The 18327-nt window shown below is 32.1% G+C and overlaps 1 protein-coding gene and 1 long non-coding RNA gene across 2 annotated transcripts in view; one reads left to right on the forward strand and one right to left on the reverse strand.

Moving 5' to 3' along the window:
• The window catches only part of LOC145304200 (uncharacterized), a 114909-nt gene that overhangs the window by 22922 nt on the left and 73660 nt on the right, over positions 1 to 18327 (forward strand). The window lies entirely within an intron of this gene.
• Positions 9136 to 15215, reverse strand: LOC145303684 (uncharacterized). Its single transcript, XR_013873783.1, has 6 exons — positions 15140 to 15215; positions 13876 to 13936; positions 12663 to 12740; positions 11063 to 11131; positions 9953 to 10022; positions 9136 to 9393 (listed from the first exon to the last, which is right to left on the reverse strand). It is a non-coding gene; the product is annotated as an uncharacterized LOC145303684 (long non-coding RNA).

Genomic DNA, 18327 nt, shown 5'->3' on the forward strand with positions numbered 1-18327 from the left:
TTATCCTATTATATAAAGTAGTAATATTTTTTGTCTTCAGCTTAAGATTTTGACCATTACAGTACCTATTGAGTTCTGTGTTTTATGGATGCTTCTTATAGGACCCTGGATAGTTTTGGAATTTTGAAAAAAATATCAATTTATATTTTACACTGCTATGCATTGTTCTCGTTCTTGTTTCTAAAAAATATTTTTATAATTAAAAAGAGAATTATTTAATGCTTCTATAGGTATGTTAATCATTTTTCTAGTCTAAATATAACTATAACTTCAGCATTTTTTAAACATCATTATATTCAAGTTATTGTAATTTTTAAATAAAATATCAATATCAAGAACTATTGGAACAATTTTTACCATGCAAAACAAGGTGTTATAAAGTGTAGGATCCCTCACAATATCTATCTGTCTGTCTATAATGCATTACACATGTAATGCTAATAGAGAGGATGCTATAAGTGTGCTCTTATAATGTGAACTTCTCATAATTGAATGGGCTTCCTGAAACCAGAGACCATAAAGTTGGCCTAGTCACTACAAGGGGGAGTGCAGGAGTATCCAGGGGGAGGTGCTTGTAAAAGGGTAATTTTTTTTAGGGATGGGGGTAATCACCCCCCGTAATATATTATGGGGCGTATAAAACCAGCCTTTTAAATTTTTTTTAATAGGAGTAAAGAAAATCCTTAAAACTTACAAATCTAGGAATCAAACTAGCACCCCAACCAATAATCGGTTCCATGCCAAATGTAGGAGTGGAAAAACATTGGAGGGACAAATGCTTGAGTCCCAAACGTCAGAGTGAAACAAACGCAGGAGTGGGACAAACGTTGGAGTGGACAAACGCAGGATTTTTGGGACAAACATCGGAGTGGACAAACACAGGAGTCCCAAACTTTTTTTTCAATTTTGAATTTTTTTGATACAAACACAGCCCCCCCTACCTTCGTCCCGTTACTTTTCTTAGTTAGGTTAGGTTAGGATATAGGCTGGGGGGCTGAGCGCTGCAGCCATAGTCATTATTTTGTAGACAAGGGTATAAAAAATTTCAAAATTGTAATATTATTAAAATAGTAGACACTCCTAGGTATTATTTAACCCATTAGTGCCGAACCTCCCCCCTGTCGTCAGAATCGCTTGAAATTTTAAACACAGCTTCCTTAAGAGATTGTAAGACATTTGTATTTTTAGATTTTTTGATTTGTGGCATACCAAAGAAGTTTTTTTTTTTGCGTCCTTTCCGACGCATTCGGACTAATCATTTTTCCCATGCGTCTATTATGTACCATATCAGACTTATCATCTTAGGCTTTTACTGTATAATCTATTAGTTGCTTCGCCCCTAACCTCTAGGGTGGGTGGGGAATGTCAGAAAAATAGCATAAAACCATCCCAAGATATTTATAAAGCTTTCCTGATAAGTAAACCAATTCAGACCCGAAATTTCTATAATCTTTAGCTTCAGACAAAAACCTTACTACTTTATAGTATGGAACACTATACTAGCAGCGGCTACGCCCCTAGAGGCATTAAGGGACCCTTAGGTTGGGGGGGGGGAGTCAAACCCCCACTTTTAATTTCAGTTTTTAGAGAAAAATTTTAAAAAAATTTTGAGAGGGGTTTATTATTTTCTAGGGGTGATTTCTCCTAGGGCGGTTGTGGTACTCTCCTCCAAAATAGTTATAAACCTTACCAGGTCCTATGAGAAGCTACCATGTAAAGGAGAACCATATCGGTTCAGTGGTTAGTGAGATCCCTTAGTACACACAGACACATATATATAGAATGTATATCCTGTTACTTTATTATAAGGATGTACATTAAGAGATAAGTTTTCCGGAATTTTAATGTAGGGAGTAGATTTGAAATCTGCATAAAATTTTAAGGATTTTTTATAAAATTCGTTTTTTGTATAATTCTTTATCTAAAAGCGGAAATACAAATTAAGTTAATTAATTTTGGCATCTGTGATTGGTGGATTTAAAAAATCTGCGCTCTGATTGGATGTCGTACATCATTCAACCAATTAGAGCGCAGGTAGTTTAAAATCCACCTATCCTATTGGTCAAAATTAATTAACTTAAAATGTATTTTTGCTTTTAGATAAAGAATTTTACAAAAAACGAATTTTATAAAAAATCCTTAAAATTTGATGCAGATTTCAAATCTACTCCCTACATTAAAATTCCAGAAAACTTATATCTCTTAATGTACATAACACAGATACTTTACAATCAGTGTCTGTACGTCCATTCGTCTGTATAAAACAATCCAGAAAATAATTATTTGCTACTAATGGCTGCGCCCCTAGAGGCCTTTAAGGGCACTTGAGATGGGGAGAGGTCATTGAATTCAACAACAATATCTTTATTTTAGATTTAAAGAGAATTAATTTAGATTTAAAGAGAATTAATTTAAATCACATTAAGTTAATTCTATTTTTTCTTGTGTTGGCGATTTCTCTTTGGAGGGTGGTGGTACTCTCCCCCAAAATAATCATAAACCTTACCAGGTTCTATGAGAAGCTACCATGTAAAGGAGAACCATATTGGTTCAGTGGTTAGTGAGATCCCTTAGTAAACACAGACACATGTAGAATGTATATCCTGTTACTTTATTATAAGGATACATCACACAGATACTCTACAATCAGTGTCTGTCTGTACGTTCATTCGTCTGTATAAAACAATTCAGAATATAATTATTTGGTACCAGTGGCTACGCCCCTAGAGGCCTTTAGGGGCACTTGAGATAAGGAGAGGTCATTGAATTCAACAATAATGTTTTTTATTTTAGATTTAAAAAGAATTAATTTCATTTAGTTTATTCTATTTTTTCTTGTGTTGGGGGGTCTTTTTTAAGGGGCTATTTCTCTTTGGAGGGTGGAGGTAACCTCCCCAAAAATAGTTATAAACCTTCCCAGGACCTATGAGAAGCTACAAAGTAAAAAAAGAAGCATATCAGTTAAGCAGATACACAGAGAGATATCCTTTCACTCTATTACAATGCTTTAGCTAAGAAATATGATTTTGTCGACAATTATATTGAACAACCCAATACATGACAAACCCTCCCCCCCCCCAGCCCCTGTTAGTCCCCAAAGTTTTATAATAACTTTTTCTTATTTGTTGTCTTGCCAACTTTGGGGAATTGTATTTGTATTTTGATTGGTTGGTTTATTAAGTTAAGTGTCCAAATGTTTCAACCACTTAATGTAATCTACAGAAAGATTTTATGGTATAATAGCCCTGAGTAAGTACATCAATTTATCGGCCATTGACTTATTACTTTAGATCCCTAACAAATACATTTCTTAGTTGTAGAGTAGTTGTTAATTATTTGGATGCAATTGTATATATACAGACGGACGTATATACAGACAGACCATAATTGTAGAGTATCTGCGCTATTTTTATGAATCCCTTAATAAAAATTACAGAAGTATAAACATATTTACAGTCTTTAATTGGCTGTAATATTGATATATAGACAGACATACATACATTCCCTAGTTGTAAGGTAGCTATAATTTATTTGGATGCAATTATGGAAATACAGACAGGTGGACGTACAGACAGACCCTAGTTGTAGATTATCTGCGCTACTATTTTTATATCCTTAAAATAAAGTAACAGGTTATTGTATGTCTTTGTGTGTGTACCAAAGGACCTTGCTAACCACTGAACCTATATGGTGCTCCGTTACATGGTAGCTTCTACTAGGTCATGGTAAGGTTTATAGCTATTTTGAATGAGGGTACCACCACCATCCCGAGAGAAATCACCCCTAGAAAATAAAAAAACCCAAAATTTAAAAAAAAAACTTTTTCTTTAAAAAATTGTAATTGAAAGTGGGGATTTGACTCCCACCCCCAACCTAAGGGCCCCTTGATGCCTCTAGGGGCGTAGCCGCTGCTTGTATTGTATTCCATACTATAAAGTAGTAAGGTTTTTTGTCTCAAGCCAAAGATTACAGAAATTGCGGGTCTGAATTGGTTTTACTTATCAGGGAAGCTTTATAAACACCTTGGGATGGTTTTATGCTATTTTCCTGACATCCCCCACCCACCCTAGAGGTTAGGGGCGAAGCAACTAATAGATTATAGGAGATTATACAGTAAAATTCTAAAATGATTATTCCTATAGGGTCAAAAAGGACTCAATGGCTAAAATGATTAGTCCGAATGCGTCGAATACGACGCACAACAAAATATCAAAAAAAAGTATGTAAACTAACTAAAATTAAAGAAAACTTAGCAGAAACTAAAAATATATTGTAAATGCTATAATTAATTATGAATAAGTATGTTTTAATTCTTTAAAAGAAAAAAGTTAGGCCTGGTGTGGAAATTTTTTCCTATTTTTTCCACTTCTGCCATGAAAATATGATTTCATCTGGTCATCGAATGAAGTAGGAGCCCAAGCAATGTAGAGGACAAAACTTAAAGCTCTATTCAGTTATTTACAAACATTAAAAAAGGACAGCATAAAAAAATAGAGTGATAGTATAGGTTTGAATTTGTGCGTCGTTTAAGACCCTATTGTCATTAATGGGTTAAGCAATGTCCACTCCAATGTTTTCCACTCCAACGTTTGTCCACCTTGATGTTTGTCCACTCTGACGTTTGTCCCATTCTTACGTTTGTCCACTCCGATGTTTGGGACTCCTGCATTTGTCCACTCCGACATTTGGGACTCCTATGTTTGAGGTAGAACCCCAATAAGTAAATCTCAATAAAACTTGATAAAATTATGCAAAATATCAAAGTATTCAATCCCTGAATTTCAACCATCTAACTTGAATAGGAGTAGAGAAAATCATGAAAACTTGAAATGTAGGAATCGATATAGCCCACCCCAGTTTTTTGGCAAATCCTAATGAAACTTGATGAAAATATGGAGTATTGATAGAGAGAGAGAATATTCAATCCATGAAAATTTCAGCCTTCTATCTTTTATAGAAGCCGAGAAAATATCGTTTTCCCCTTTCTGTCTCAGACAGACAGACATACTAATGAACAGACATACAGATGAATGGACAGACAATGGACGGACAAATATTTTGAATTATACAGTAGTTTCACTTCTAAAAAACTAAATAGGATAATTGTTGTACACAAATTGATTTCGGTATGTTTTAAATGAGCTTACTTAATCAAGGACGTCCAAGCTTTTTGATTTGGGGGGAAGGGGGGGGGGAATTGAAATATCTAAATTTGGGCATCCCCATGTTCATTTTGTGGGGTAATCTTTATATAATAGAGGCAAGGACGTCAAAGCTTTTTATATTTTTTTTTTTGGGGGGGGGGAAGGGGAAGATTAAAAATTATGGGGTTGCCCCAAATTAATTAATAACCCTTAACCCCCTAACCCCCCCCCCCCCCCCCACCAGGACATCCCTTTACATAAAGTAATGATTATAAAGTTGCTAAGTACCTTACTGCTACAAAAATCATCTTCCAACATTTAAGATTAATTCTAACACGCCTGAATTAACAAAAAGAGCTAACCATGGCGTGGATATACACATCCAAATTGTAAAAATGTTTTGCTTTTTAAAATTGTAAATCAATTATTCAGGAATCATTTTACTTTGTTTATTTACTAGCAGCTGCGCTCCAAGCATCTAGGAGCTCTGTAATTAAAGGAGTAAGGAAATTAGTAAAATAGCCTTATACTTTACCGAAATCTTAAGCTACAGACAAAAAAGCTTTATATAATATGTATTAATTTGTAAAACTGCAAATGATAAAATATGACCTATTTTTTTCTCTTTAAAGATTCTCTTCAAACACCTCCCCCTTTTTATATAAAGATGCTAATTCCCCCCCCCCAACCCTAAGAGGATATAAGCAGTAAAAAACCCCGCAGGGGGCACAATTTTTTAACACTTCTTTCTTATTTAGTCTTTTAAAAGGATTCAAAATGCATTGACATATATATATATTTTTTTTTAACTCTTATTTTATACATCTTAATTGGAACTGATGATCTATTTTTATAGAGAAACATATGTATTCCATCAATAAAAAGTTAAAAAATTAAGTGTGTTTATACATATAATAATTACTATATATAATAGGATAATGAAATGCAGCTGTTTTAAGAGTTGCCAGCTTAATAATACAGACCGATTCAATAATTGTGTTAATATGTTATGATGTCTAACTTTAAAATGGTGTAATTATAGTTATATTTAGCCTAGAAAAATGATAAACATACCTATAGAAGCGTTAAATAATTCTCTTTTTTATAATATAAATTTTTTTTAGAAACAAGAACAAGAACAATGCATAGCAGTGTAAAATATAAATTGATATTTTTTTTCCAAAATTCAATTCCCTCTGGTGATGTTATAAATAAAATATCAAAAGTCAAATTTAGGTGGATTTTATATGAATATATAAAGCTTCTTTACAGCCAAAAAAATTGGGAAAAAAAATATCATTTATGGAGCAACAACAAAAGTGGGTTTATCACAAAACCTCGAATTTTTAGTCAGCTGTTCCATAAAAAACCAAGTCATTACCTGTATATTATAAAGCAATGCCAGGCGATTAAAATGAGGTATTAAGCACTTTCTAACTCCAAAAATTGATTCTTCTAGAGCAAAAATTAGTTTAGCATTTTTGGTGACTCAAATTTGAAATTTGATTTGTAGCAAGAGAAAAATATTAAAAAAACATACTTTTTTCTATCTAAGAGGCAAATTAATGGTATCAATATATTCGCAAATGTCTTATATACAGTTTAATACACTTTTAAGTCCATTATTTTTGTGCTTTGAGTGAACGTCGAATAAGGTTGATTTTATCTCTGTTGTGTGATATTTAAGAGGAATTATTTTGATATAATGGCATTAAAATATTCGTTGAAAAAAGTGCTATTCTAGCTTATACTTTACATTTTAATGTGTATGATAATTCAAATAAAAGATAATGAAGATTTATATTATATTTAATTGTTATAATTATAAAGAAAAACCTGGAAACAGTAAAAAACTGACTTTATTTTATTGACGTAGGGAAAATTTTGTCAAATATTTGAATAAAAAAACAATATAAAACAAAAAAAATTATTTTTAATATAGTCACAAAAAGGCTTAATGAGTTTAGGAAATATTTCATTCACTAATCATGTCATTTAAACTCTATTACACAGAATACAGTGTAAAAAGATGTTCTCGTTTTAATTTTAAGTAATTTCAAATGCATTTTAATACCTTTTAATGATTTATTTTTTGAAACATCTTTTTATAAAATGTTATTGATTTTTGAAGTTATATGTTAAAATGTTTTTAAATTTTGTTAACATTTTGTTTTAAATGTAGAAAATTGGTAATTCTAAACATTCAAAAAATGATTTTATTAAATTTTCATCACTTAAATTGCATGTTTGATGAAATTTTCAACTGATAATTCAAGAAAAATCATTTAAGTTTTATTATATTTTACTTTGAAATGTTAAAAAAATATAATTATTGTCAAAAATGTGGAAGTTATACTTTCCTCAAAAAAAGACCTAAAACATGCAAATTAACACGTGTAATGAGATTTTTTTTCTTTCAGGTTTAATTTTAAGTAATTTTTGATATTTTTTGTAAAAAGAATTTTATATAAAAAGTTTTAAAACTCGAGTTATGTAGTGGTTCTAAAAAAGGTTGCAAAGAACCACGTACATCTTAGTTTTGAAATATATATTTTCCCTAACAGGCATAGAAGAGTTGAGTATAGAGGGTTATCCGTACTTATTTTTCGTGTAGATTTAATATCTGAAGCCAGATTTTACAAAGGAGTTGCTGTTTTCGAGATATAAGGGGTAGTAAATAGCCCCTAAGTAAAAAAATAATGATACCGAGAAAAAGCCTTTTCATTTTCACAAGAATAAACGCTTAGTGTAAAAATAATAAAATCAATTTTATTGATTAAAAAAATATTATTATATTTTGGGTATTTTACAAAAAGCCTTTTAATAATATTGCCAAGGAATATAGAGAGATATTTGTTTACATTATGCAAACAGCTGTTTTATGTTTGTTTATATTATGCAAAACATATGTTTTATATCTAATATGAAATACCTGGACAAAGTAATACTTAATATGAAGGGGTATAATAGAAGAAAAATATACACTGTATATCTTATATGATTGGCTACGATTAAAGAGGCTTTTAAGGACACTTGACAGAAGGGGTGGAGTCAACCCTAAACTTTACATTAGTTTTAAAAGAAACGGTTGTAAGAGTTAGTTTTTAAGGGACAATTTCTCTTTGGGAGGTTGAGGAATCCTCTCTCAAAAGTTCTTAACCTACAATTTATCTACAAGAAGCTTTATTATGACCATATTGGTCCAATGGTTAACACGATCATTCGGTTCACACAGACAGACTAACAATCAATCATTCTGTTAGATAGCAAATGAGTTCGATATACACAAGATCTTATTTAGGTTAATCTCTGAGCCAAATCTTGCTTAATTTCTGTGCATGATTATATTTTCACTAGCCCTTTAGACAACCAACTCTGTGATTGCACAACTTTTGTCTGGAAGTCCTTACTTTACATGGTAATGAGTTGCAGCTGTTTTGGGCCAAGGCATTCCCCTGTTCTAACTATTCATATCACGCACTTCACAGAGCAGCAGTAGGAACCTTGTAACATCTTTGGCAATGACGCAGCAAGATTACTTTTTGGTTTGTTATAGGAAATCTCGAATGAGCTCTTTATTTTAACAAAGCTAAGTCCTAGGATAGCATATGACTTGTTTACTTAAACATTAAAAACTTGAAGTTAAAAAAAAGTAAAGTTTATTGAGAGGGTAATTTTATTTTAGGGACGATTTCTCTTGAGGTGATGGTACCCTGCCCAAATTGTTTTAAACCTTCCCAGGTCCCGTCTGAAGCTACACTGTATAGAACCATATCGGTTCAGCGATTAGCAAGATCCTTAGTTACATACAGACACACACAAAGACATAGATCCTTCTACTTTATTTTTAGGATTAGATGTTTAAAAATTTCTAAGAAGTAGGTACATAAAACTGAAGAAAAAAAGACTGAATTTAAAAATACCCTTTGAAAGATGAACCCATCTTGGTTACAAATTAATTCACTAACATGTACAGATAAAAAATAATCCATTAGAAAAAAATACTTTATTTAGTATCTATTTATTAAAATAAAGTTAACATGACAAATTATATAACATGGCCTGAAATGATATTACAAGGATAACAAAAAAATGTGAATTTGTGTATTTAATTTAAATACATAAAATTTCTTTTTATTAGAACTGAAATGATAACAATTTTAATTTTAATGAAGAGGGAGGGAAAAGAACATCTCACTAACTTAATTTTATAAGAAACAGTAAACTTTCCCGTCTTCTTGGTTCCATCCTAAAAAAATACATTAAAGTTTACAAAGAACAGGTTTCGAAGGTTTACTTTATAAAGGGCCTTTAAAAAAAATTACCTACTTTAATTTGACTGCATAACTTAGGTTATTTCTCTGCTATTTTTGGCAGATTCGCAAAACGCTTAAACGCACATCTTAAATCTCCCACAAGTGCAGAAAAAAATATGTCGAATCACCCGTTGATTTTGAGTGAGAATAATAACATTAAAAAAAATATAGGGACAGGTAGCTTTATTGCTGAATTAAATTTTAAATTATCTAAGTTTAATCCTCTTATTTACAATCATCTACTTCTTGTTATTCGTGGATTTCTTTTGTATAATTGTTTGAGCTTTATACTAATGGGTGTTGTCATCCTTGTTATTACTATTCCTCATATTTTCATTCATTTATCGTTGCAATATAGGTTAAAATTGAATGTTGAAATAGTTTAAAGTATTAATGAATACGCGTTTTCAACATTACCACTATTATTTTCTTTTTTTATCGGATAGGTAATTATCAAGTACTTAAGAAGCATATAAAGATTAAATTTATTACCTGAAAATTACTTTACTTCTCATATTCTTTGTAACTTCAAATGTGCAGGACCAGGTAGATAATTTTGATTCTAAAAAATTATTTATTTCATTATTTTATCTCTTATTTTCGGAGTAGGTAATTTCAAAGTGGACTACTTAATATATTTCAAAGTTTCTCCTCCTGTATTGTCATTCCCTTTAAAAGGGGGAGGGGATTAATGCAACCATCTTGTAATCAATGAGTAAATGGCACTTAGAATTCGAATTTCCATCTGAAATTTTGCATGAGTAATCCTTGGTAGGTCTATTTTCCCTAAATCGAACAAAAAGTTGGAAAAGTACGGCTAACGGCTCAGCCGTTTTTTTGGCTTTCTTCGGTTCAAATTAGTCACGAAACCTATCTCCACAATCACATAATACTCTATGCAGCTCAAAAACGTTATCATACGGTTATAGCCGGTAGCTGTTGTTACTAAAAATTTAAAAAATAGTTTTTGGTAGGTATCATTTAACATGAATTAAACCAAAAATATGTTTTAAAAAGTTGATTCCTATGTAATTGATGATAAATTTACCCTGAAAATAGACAAAAAAAACAGCTAAACGGCTGAGCCGCCAGCAATCACTTTTCCAACTTTTTGTTTGATTTAGGGAAAAAAAGACCTACCAAGGATTACTCATGCAAAATTTGAGATCGAAATTCGAATTTTAAGTGCCATTTACTCATTGATTACGGGATGGTTGCATTAACCCCCCCCCCCCTTATCCCTGCTTAAAATGCCTACAATCTTAACCCACAACCGTGGCTTAGCGCAACCGCTCGTGAATGGTTTTAACTGAAGACGTTAAAAATGGTTCTTTACTGCTTCTATATCAGAGTAGGGGGAATGCCCTGGCCCAAAACGGTCAAAACTCATTACTATGCACAGTTAGAACTTCTCAGAGGTTGTGCAATCAAAGAGTAGGTTGTCTGATGGGTATTACTTAACCTAATACCCAGGTGTTTGGACAGAAAACGAGAGATTTCATGTGATAGTAGGGCAGTATTATCTATCATTGAATGGTGAATATCTATCTAATGAAAAATAATTAAATCCTCCATTTTTATATCCTACTAACCAAAGCTTACCTAATAATGTAATGTGGATAGTTAGTAAAACTCTTGCTTGGATTTCTTCTCAAGACTGGATTTTTGCAACTAAAAAACATAAGTGTAATGGTTTAAGTTTTTATATTGCATCGTATTTTAGACAGCTTTCTGTGGATATCAAAATGAAAATATTATTATGTCCGCTGGACTGGTTATGAGTAATACAGAAGTCATGTTTTGTTTCGTATTAAAGATAATTTTTAAAGAATTAAAAAAGTGATCAAAAATTATTGTCAGTTTTGATTGCCAGGAAAAACAAAGCAGCTGGAATTAATCTTTTCATTTTAATACATGTAGAAAGCTGTCAATATGGCACCCCTAAATTCGCCCGCCCCCCACATGGACGTACCTTTCCTGATTTTTTCCCCAAACATATCTATTCTTGATTTTAACAAATGCTCTATAAATCTTTATGTGGGTAATCTTATCCTAGATTTTTTAACTTTTCTACTTATGGATGTTGTATCCTTGTTTACAATACATTGATAACATAAAGATCATCTAAAATGTGGGTTTCACCACCCCCTCCCCCTAAAAAAATGAAAAAATAACCCAGTTCCATGTTAATTTTACCCAGACGTCATTAAGTTTGGAGGAGGGGAGGGGGTAATAAAGAAATAAATTACTGTTTCTTAGGTTAAAAAAACAATGTTAATAAGGCCAAGAAAATAAAACATAGACATATCTTCCTGATTTTGGTGCCTAGTGAGCAGAGAACCTAACTCCCACCAGCCCCCCTCCCCCCCCCCCCCAGTTGGTTTATTATTGAAAGGGAAAAAATTTTCTTCAGGAATAGCCCCTGTGTGTTCCTCCCTTACTTATTTTAAATATCAAAATAAAGGACAGGGATTCTTTGCTTAACTAGGTGCTTTGTGAGGAACCGCCTTAAAATCTATAGTTGGTTATACATATGTTCCCTTTTTTATAATCATATTACGAAATGCTGTGTCCCAATCTTCAAGAATTATCATGCAGAAAGTTTTTTTTATCTGTAGCTTAAGATTTCGAAAAGCATTGAATTAAAGGAGTTTTCCATGAAAGAGAAGCCATTATATTTTATAGATTTAAGTCTAAGAATGTTTCTCCTCGTATTCATTCAAATCAGGTGGATAGGAACCGGTTCTCATCCACACGAAAAATCTATGTCTAGCATTATATTATATCCAGCTTTCTACGAATAAAAATGTACAATCATAAGATTAAAACCAGTTTTTTTAGCCCATGCCTTCGGCACCTAGGGGCTAAAAAGCCGTTTATAATACGATGCAAGAAATATCTATTCTCTTATTTATTAGAAACCAATATCAACCGGTGAATTAAAACCCGTTCTCATCCACACGAAAAACTATATCTAGCATCGTATTAAATCGAGTTTTTACGAATATATATAAAAATGTACAATCACAAGATTAAGAGATGCCGAAGGCATGAGCTAAATAACTGTTTATAATCTTATAATTGTACATTTCTTTAGAAAACTGTTTATAATACGACGTGAGAAATAAATATTTTTTTTTCTCTACCCCTTCCAATACATTAGAAGCTAGTGGCGCAACAGCTAGTATTATTTATACCTTACCTGTAATCCATCCATATGTAGAAGTTTGAAATATTCAATGGAATAAGCCACGTAGCATGGTAGAGTTTGACTGTTCACCTAAAATTGTAGGTATTATTTCAATATGTTCTAAAACACCAAAATAATTCTAAAAATGATGCCTTAAATCTATTTAAGTTTTTAAGTATAGTACCTAAAGTTTTTAAAAGCAAAGCTTTTTTATAATAAGGGTTGATCCGTCTGAAACATTAATTTGAATATGCTAGAATTGTCCTACCGATTTCAAACTTTGCATGATTTTCCGGTAACAGTTAGGTTATAATCGTTACCAGCGAGTCCGTACGTTCAAAACATGCTAATTATTAGCTTTGTATGATATAATAATTATATTCTTCTGATTTTTTAATAATGTTTCCTGGACAAAAATATACAATATTAGAGCTAAGCATCTGTATTATTAAATATTAAGAAAAAGTATGTCATTGAACAGTATCCTTTATTTTTGAAAAAAAATTAGACTTAATTTTTTGCTTATGAAGTCTTGATACTCTATATGATGAGTTATTGTTCGTTTTTCCTTCCTTCTGATTTTATAGCTTCGCTTTCATGAATGCTGTCATGCTTATTTTTATACAACTACATTATGAAAGGGGGGGGGGGGGTTAAATGCAACCATCTCGTAATCAAAGTATAAATGGCACTTAGAATTCGAATTTCAATCTAAAATTCTGCATGAGTAATCCTTGGTAGGTCTATTTTCCCTGAATCGAACAAAAAGTTTTGGCTATTTTTAGGGCAAATCTGTCATAAATTACGTAGGCATCAACTTTTTGAAACATAGTTTTGCTTTAAATCGTGTGAAATGATACATACAAAAAAAACATTTTTAGATTTCTAGTACCAGCAGCAAATAGTATTATTAGTTTCGTGATGATTTGCATTAGATATTGCCCAAAAAATGGCTAAACGGCTGAGCCGCCAGCTGTTAGCCGTTATTTTTCCATCTTTTTGTTCAATTTAGGGAAAATAGACCTACCAAGGATTACTCATGATGCAAAATTTCAGATCGAAATGCGAATTCTAAGTGCCATTTATATATTGATTACGAGATGGTGGCATTAAAAAAACCCTTTAGTAGAAAAATCTATAAGCTTTTTTTCGATTTATCTATTATAATTTAGAAATCAAGGCTGTAATATACTTTTTAGAGAACCCCTTAGTATATTGTTCTTACCTGGTTATATTAGTCAAGAACTTCTTGCATTGACCTCTCTCTGGCCTTATTGTATTTTATTCTAAATAAGGATAATAGTTAACATTCACATTGTCGTATTACAAACAGCTATCAGTGAATAGTAAAATGGAAAGTTGCAAGATTAACACCAGTTTTTTTAGTCCCGAGAGCCAGGCTAAAAAATGTTATTTTCATATGATTTATATCTTATTTTATGCGTAGAAAAATTGTCTGTAATAAGATACGATAAATATTTTTTTAGAACCGGAATAATCATTTCTTCCTTTTTAAAAGCAAATATAAAATTCAATTATTGTATGTATATTTTTCTTAACTAGTTCAAAGAAAGTGGGGGGGGGGGTAAAATGTGGTGACTTGTGCCACGCCATACCAGCAACTTTATTTAGGGCGCTACTGCCTTAGTTTTAGAGATAATTGTGTAAAATCTTTTGAGTTGTGTCACTAATTACCCCAAGTTTTGGTATCTTTAAAAAAAACGGCTGCGGGACCGCCGCTCCCGCCGTTCGCTGCCATTTCCCACCACCGTTAAAAAGACCATGTTATTTTTTCAAAAAATTTTTCCCTTATAACCAAAAATAGGTTTTGGAATTCAACTCCCCCCTTCTAAAGTGCCCTTAGAGTCCTCTAAGGACGAAGCCGCTAGTTTTTAATAAAAAAGTAACAGGATCTATGTATGTTAGTACCGAAAGAGCTTGCTAAACGCTCTCGTGCCCCTAGAGGCATCTAGGGGAGTTGCAGATAGTGAATTAAAGTTGTTGGGATTTATTGTCTGAAGCTTAAGACATTAAATAACACTAAAAGATTGAGTTTTGTATTAAGGAAGCCTCAAAATGATTTTAGGCTTTATATTTCCAGATATAAAGTTAGTTTTCTCCCCCACCCTTCAGAAACAGAGCCTCTAGATGCTAGGGGCACAGCCGGTAGTATTAAAAAACGAATTATGTGCGTGTGCAAGAATGGATCTCGCTTACAGCTGAACTGGTATGGTAGGTCATGGGAAAGTTTAAACCAACCCCCCCCCCCCTCTCCGGATAAACATTTTTCCTGTGAAGCCAATATATTTTAACAGATAGCTTTAAATAAATAATACACTTTTAAGTAAACAGTACTGAGTATGCTTTAAAATAAAGATCGCTGGCTAATTATATTAAATAATGAGTTCGCAGATTGGAACTGCTTGATTTAAAGAATTAGATAGCTAATTTTAAACCCCTGCTCAATGTTATGGAATATAATAGTTTACCTATTCTGTTAAGCTCTGACGTAAATCTTGCTGCAAACATTTAATGTGGAGATTACTTGCCATTTTAATGAAATCTGCAACATATACGTATTAAAACAAATATTTTCCTTAATAACATGACAAATATAAATAAAGAAAAAGTGTTTGTTGATACACTTAAATAAGCATAAATGGGCGGGTACATGATGGGAATAACAATTAAAACTGATATTTTATTTCATTAAAACAAAATTACGGAACTGAAGTCCAATTGTACTTTCTTGTTGATAATATTAATTAATAATATTTACTGAAAGGTAAAAGTGCGTCCTAATATAATGCACATTACACAATGCTAACATGTATTTATACGTTTGTGTGTTAATGTTTTGAGTGTATGCGCTTATGAATATGATGATTATCTAAAAGACACCGGTCTAGAAAACCCCTTTCCCTTTCTCTATTTCTTTTTCTTCCGCACCCTTACCCTTCCTCCCTTCATTGTAAAGGACTAGGAGGCACAAAAGATTACAAAAAAATTTTAATTCCTGGAAGCAGCGTTGTGCTGCGGGTGTGTGTGTGTGTGTGTTTCGATATAAAGTAAACAATTAATTAGAAAGAGAATCTTTTATTTACAGCTATTAAGAATGCGGGAGTGTGGGTGTGATGACATTGCCGAGCACCTTGAATGTTGTGTGTGTGTGTGTGTATGTGTGTGTATAGGCAACTTGGTTGGCGTGTGTGTAAGATCGTGTTAATTGCCATATGTTTTTTGAATAAATTAAAAATTACTGCAATGAAGGCTTTTAGTTAAATGACCCAATACTAAATCTGTAAAATATTTATTCTGTTGTATGTATTTTATTTTTTTTTACATAAAGCCGCCTTATTCCTGTGAAAATTATAGACCTCTTTCTTGGGTTTCTAATTTTTTAACTTAGGGGCTTTTTATTACCCCTGATATCTCTAAAACGGCAACTCCTATGTTAAATCTGGCTTCAAATATCGAATCTACGCTAAAAATAAGTACACTAATATTAAATGATCTATGCTTATAAGGGTAAATACATATTCCAAAATTAAGATGTACGTGGTTCTTTATGCAATTTTCTTGCAAAAAAAATTTTCTAGGATTTTAAAAATAGCAAAGGGTGTTATTAGACGTACTTACAGATACAATTACTAAGTCATTTTGGCCAAACACTAAAATAAAGTTTTTACATCTGAGGGTCCAACCGTGATATATTAATTAGGAAATTATCTAGTTTTACTTTCTCAAGATTTTCTACAGATATGATTGTCCTTGTTTAAAAGTTTAACCTTAACTGCATGGGAGGCATTTAATTTCCAACGAACTTTTATAACAGCTAAAATATTTGAAGGATAAACAAACAGATAAATAGATAGAAAGATCACACACCCACTTACAAATACATATACACATTTTAGCATTTTTTTTATTGTAAAATTTTAAATTATATTTTGTAACTTAATTTTCTAAAACATTTATTAAAAATCCTCTTTTTGTTTTGAAAATACTTTGTGTCTTATTAAAGATTTTTAAAGCATGCAATTTCAAGTGTAAAATAGTTGAAGTAAATTAAAGTAAAACAAGGATGAAAACATCTATAAATTCAAAGCAGTAGGACAAACGAACAGTAACACTTGTAGAGTGTCAGAACTGAATAATCAGAATATAAATTGGGTCACCTCCGGGTTCCAGGGACAAATGTAATCCTTTATCACTACTTCACAGGACTACAATCTCTCACCAATGTCTCCTTTCCAGATCAGCGACGCATTAATCCCTGTTTGACAAGTATATCTAACCTTAGAATGGTGGTATTATTTCACACCGATCCTAAACCCAAATACACTTAAGAGATAGTCTTTTGTCTATAAGCCCTATTCCGAAAATGGTACTAAGACATTACTGATAACTTTATACTGTTATTTAGTCTAAGAATTTTTTATTCCTAGGTAACTAACTTTGCCAACACTTTTGGACTGAAAGTATCTACTGTGACTCCGAAGAGAATCATGCGAACATGACTACAATATTCCGTTCTTGCTGCCTGTATCCCTCGTGAGGCGTGAAGTTCTTTGTTAGGTACCTTTGACAGGTAAGAAAATCACTAGACTAGCTCCGAACCGATCTCCCAGAGTATTAGCAAAGTAAAACTACCTTTAAGACGTGAACTTATTCAGAGTTCTAATCCGAAAATGTTAAATTGTCCGAATAGATAACGATCTCCAACTTTCCTGGACTTCAGAAGCATGGGGAGGATCCGGTTGTTAGTATCGGCCGTCAGATAGCAAGCTATAATCAACCGTTGGTAGCAGAGCCACCACCGTATCTCCCTATGTTATCCCTATTTAGCCCCGTAGTGACTTGCGACTTATGGTGGTACACGCGCTATAGGAGTTCTCTTCAGAACAAAACTTGGAGATAACTATCCGTCCGGATGCCTAAGCTTTTAGGCCCTAAGAAGGCCTTACCCTTAAATTTATCTCAATTGACCAACATCAAAATGATATTCTATAATTTATTTAACAAAGTATTATGAATTTTATCTAACAAAACTTTTTATTTTTTAGGTATGTTTTAAATGAAAAATCCTAAATTTGAGCCGCCAGGACCCTCCAGAAATTCCAAAGCAAGAGAAGGGAGTCTTCCCTTAAATTTTAGAATTTTTGAAAAGAGTCAGTGTGATATAGTAATTCCGTATAACGACTAACTGTTTCTCTCTTCCAGGTTTACTTTTATAGGCCTAAAGCCTAAGGAGAAAAGAGAGACAAAAAGGATGATTTTGATTTTTATGTTGATTTTTATGTTTTATCAGGAATTGGCGACCTAATTTTTAAGATTTTGCATTTAATGGTGTGTGCATATCTCAACTAAATTACAATATTCATTTCATAAATTAGTAAGATCACATTTTATTTTATTTTACATCAAGAATACATTAAACTATTGGTTTCAAATTAGTTTTTCTAGTAATGTTTTTACAATATCCTCTTTAATTTTTACAAATTTTCATTCTTTTAATTTAGTTTTTTTATCTCGAAACCTCTAATTTTATGATTCTTGTGTTGTTTTACTAATGTTAATTTGTACTGACAATATTTGCTAATAATTTTTTAGCTGTACTATGACCATTCTATTAAAAAGGGTTATTGTCTCTAACATTACATTTTAGGGTCTTCGT

Source organism: Acartia tonsa, chromosome 13, assembly GCF_053477335.1.
Source record: "Acartia tonsa isolate MP-2025a chromosome 13, ASM5347733v1, whole genome shotgun sequence".
NCBI classification, from domain to species: domain Eukaryota; kingdom Metazoa; phylum Arthropoda; class Copepoda; order Calanoida; family Acartiidae; genus Acartia; species Acartia tonsa.